The 4042-nt window shown below is 60.6% G+C and overlaps 1 long non-coding RNA gene across 1 annotated transcript; it reads left to right on the top strand.

The window, feature by feature from the left end:
- Positions 1 to 1267, top strand: LOC106899817. Its single transcript, XR_001414088.1, has 3 exons — positions 1 to 114; positions 673 to 711; positions 804 to 1267. It is a non-coding gene; the product is annotated as an uncharacterized LOC106899817 (long non-coding RNA).
- The last annotated feature ends 2775 nt before the right edge of the window (positions 1268 to 4042 follow it).

Raw genomic sequence — 4042 nt, 5'->3', positions numbered from 1 at the left:
TCCCACCCTTTGAGAGATTTGAGGTCACCAGAGTCAACTACGTTGGGAAGAGCACCTACATCCGGCTCGAGTCCAAGGACACATTCAGCAACTACAACTGCGAATGGGTGAAAGGTGACATCCCCCGTGACGGTCCCTCTATCCCCTGGGTCAGTCCCTCCATCCCTTGGGATGGTCCCTCCCTGCCACTGAGGGCAGGGGACAGGGGCAGGGGGTGGCTTTGTCCCACCAGCTCTGCCAGGAGAGGGGGACCTCAATCGTGGGGAGGGGGATGGAGGGGCTTGCCTTCAGGCACACGTGCTTGCACGTCTCCCACCTGGTCCCCCTGGGGTTTGCAATGGTGGTCCTTGGTGGCATGGGACAGTGTGGCATGGGGCAGGACAGAATAGCACAGCACAGAATGGGAGGGGGAACAGCATGGCATGGCACAGGACGGCACAGCACAGCACGGCATGGAATGGCAGGGGGGAGCACAGCACAGGGTGGGACAGCATTGAATGGCATGGCAGGGGGGAGAAAGCACAGCAAAGCATGGCATGGTGGGGGAAAGCATGGCACAGCATGGAACAGCATGGCACAGCACACCATGGCACAGCACGGCACATTGTAGAATAACGTGGCCATGGCAGAAGCCTGCAGGGCCCCTACAGATGTTGTTCATCTCTTTGGCAGAGAAGGGATGCAAGGACCAGCCGTGCGACTTCGGCGCAGGTGAGACCAGAGCCCTCACTGCAAATGGGGGGGTGATGCTCAGCTGGGCCCCCCCTGGCTGCCTCTCACCCCCCCAATCTCTGACCCCCCAGGCAGGACCATCATCGGGGACCCCCGGCTCCTCTGGGGGCTCCTCCTGGCAGCCACGGCCCTGGCAGTCACGGGGGGACCCTGAGCCCCGATGCCACTGCACCACGGTGAGAGAGAGGGGTCCAGCATGGAAGACACCAGCATCATCGGGATGGTGGGATGGGAGGGGACAGCATTTGGGGCTGGGGGCACTGGGACAGCCCCGCTGCCGCCCCTGTTCCCAGCTGATGCCCTGCCACGGTGCCACCCATCCTGGGATGTGCCCCCAGCCTCAGGGACAACATCAGGGACCTTCAGCAGAGCTGCAGATGGGGCTGTTGGATGCAGCTGAGCGTGGGGTGTCCCCCCCCAGGGATGGGGGTGGCCGTGGATTTTGGGGGGATGCAGCAGGGCTGCCTTTGGGGGTGTCCCTGCCCAGCCGACTGTTCCCGCCTTCCCTTCCCCCCTGGCTCCCAGAAAATAAAGACTCGCTGTTGGACAGGGGTGTCTCCAGGGGATCCTTGCAGCTCCCTGGGCTGGGGGACAGCTTGTGGGGGGCTACAGCCCCCTCCCCACAGCCCCACTCCTCCCACATCCACAGCATCCTGTAGAGTGATGCCCGTTCCCCAGATCCTGCTCAAGGTATTCAGGGGAGGTGTCTTCTGCCGGGTTCAGGTCCCCTGCCTCTCCTGTGTCCGCCCCCAGAACCCGGGGAAGAAGGGAGGAGATTGGCAGCGGCCACCCCAGCCCCAGTTCCCAAGAGCAGGGTCCTGCCAGGACAAGACAGGGTGGGGGGCTGCCCCATGGAGCAGCACGTGGGCCTCAGCAGAGCCGTGCTGGGGGACAGCCCTGACCCCCCTGGGAGCCAAGGGGGATGTAATGGGTCCAGCTCCCCAGGGTTCCTACACCCCAGAGCTCCCCACCCTCCTTGGATTTCATCTCTCCCCCCAGCTCTACTCACCCCACGGCTGCTCCTCACACCCACGGGCAGCCCCGTCCCCAGGACACGGGTGACACTGGGCAGCCTTGATGCGCTTTAATAAACCCTGGGCTGCCCCATTTGGCTGCGGGCAGGTCCCGGGGCCGGCCCAGCATCTCCTTGGCTTGGGGCACCAGGAGCCCCAGGCAGAGCGGGGCCGGCAGACGAGGGGCCGTGCGGACCCCCCGGCGGGGCACGGAGACAGCCCTCCACGGAGGGGTCCCGTCCCCAGGCAGCGGGGCAGGGGACCCGCACCACGGGGCGCTCACCCCTCACCAGTTGCTCCCCGCTCTCAGACCAGGCCCCCGCTCTCCGACGGGGTCGGGGTCGGTAGCAGCCACCGCAGGTCCCTGGTGGCCACGCCGAGGGGGCTGAGGACCACGCAGGTGAAGTTGGTGTGAAGGTGCTGGCAGCCAAAGGAGTCCAAGTGCAGACACATGATCGGAGGAAACCACCGAGGTTAATCAAGGGCATTCCCATGGGAACCATCCCTGTTGCACAATCCCAGCCCTTTCCGAGAAGGTCCCGTGCCTTCCACAAATAGAGGAAGGGGCTCCTGGGGTGGTAGGGTGGACCACGAGGGCCACAAAATGATGAGGGGCCTGGAGCATCTCTCTGACGAGGAAAGGCTGAGGGACTGGGGTCTTTTTAGTCTGGAGAAGAGAAGGCTGAGGGGGGATCTGATCAATGCCTATCAATACTTACAGGGAGGGTGTCAGGAGGGTGGGGCCAGGCTTTTTTCAGTGGTGCCCAGTGACAGGAGATGGGCCCTCCCTGCTTGACACCTCCACACTGTCCCTGCAGAGGAGAAGAGAGAAGAGACCCCACTTCACCACCAGATCCTGGTGGGACCCCCTCCTCATCAGGGCTGCCCAGTGCAGTCAGGGGCAAGGACATGGTGAGGGTCTGGGGCAGGAGCTGGGGGATCCCCCACACTCACTGCATCCATCCCTGGAGGTTACCTGGAGTTCTCTCCTCCTCCATCCCCTGGTGGAGAAGCTGTGGATGGAGAGGATGGAGTGAGCTCAGGGCTGCCATGGGGTGCCGGCCGTTGGCCGGGTGCTGGCTGGTGGGGCCACTCACCACTCCGCTCCTCCAACCGGGCTCTCCCCAACCTCATCCCATGCTGCACCTTCTTCCACTGGCTCTGCAGGACCTCCCAGAGCTGCGTGAGACAGGGGAAGATCCCCACCCTTTGCCACAGCCCCTCACACCACCCCACACCATCGTCTGACTCCAGAGCCGGAAACCAGTTCCCATCCATGGCTGAGTCCAGTCTGGGACTTTCCCAGGGCCTCCTGGTGACAGCATCCTAGGAGCATGAGATGGTGTTGTCCATATTGTTCCTATGTCATTGCTTCCTTTTAATTTTAATATTAATATTTCCTTAAAGTAGTTTTGTTCCTTCTACACTGGTAAATCTCTGTATTTCTCCTCTTCTCCTGGGAGCGAGAAGTGGGGGGATAGTATCTGTCACCTGTAATAGGCCAATTTGTCATGTAATAGGCCAACAAACCACATGAAGAGGGCAATCAGACACCCCCTTAGGGGAACCCCATCGGCCCCCCATGCCCTTCCCTGGCGAGTCCCGGCCAATGGGAGGGGCTCAGGAAAGGCTGGGATATCTCTCTGGAAATGAGAACTGGCAGAAGGTGTGGAGAAAGAGGAGAAGAAGGGGAGAAAGGGAAGGAGAAGAGGAGAAGGAGAAGGAGAAGGAGAAGGAGAAGGAGAAGGAGAAGGAGAAGGAGAAGGAGAAGGAGAAGGAGAAGGAGAAGGAGAAGGAGAAGGAGAAGGAAGGAGAAGGATTTTCCATTATTTACCAGCAGTCATGTCTAACCAGGGAGGTCTCAGTTGACTAGTGTCTAGCCAATGTGATGCCCATCTACAAGAGGGGTGGGAAGGAGGGTCCAGGGAACTCCAGGTTTGTCAGTCTGACCTTGATGCCTGCGTAGGCCATGGAACAGATCACCCTGAATGCCAACATGCGGCACATGAAGGACAACCAGGCCCAGTCAGGAGGGGTTCGTGAAAGGCAGGTCCTGCTTGACAAACGTGTTTAGCTTGGAGAAGAGGAGGCTGAGGGGAGACCTCATTGCCCTCTACAACTACCTGAAAGGAGGGTGTAGAGAGGTGGGGGTTGGCCTCGTCTCCCAAAGGAATAATGACAGGACCAGAGGTAATGGTATGAAGCTGCGGCAGGGGAGATTCAGATTAGATATTAGGAAGAATTACTTTACTGAAAGAGTGGTCAGGCACTGGAACAGCCTGCCCAGGGAGGTGGTG

The sequence above is a fragment of the Calidris pugnax genome, unplaced genomic scaffold (assembly GCF_001431845.1).
Source record: "Calidris pugnax isolate Ruff unplaced genomic scaffold, ASM143184v1 scaffold844, whole genome shotgun sequence".
Classification (NCBI taxonomy): Eukaryota; Metazoa; Chordata; class Aves; order Charadriiformes; family Scolopacidae; genus Calidris; species Calidris pugnax.
This window is presented reverse-complemented; position numbering and strand designations above follow the sequence as displayed.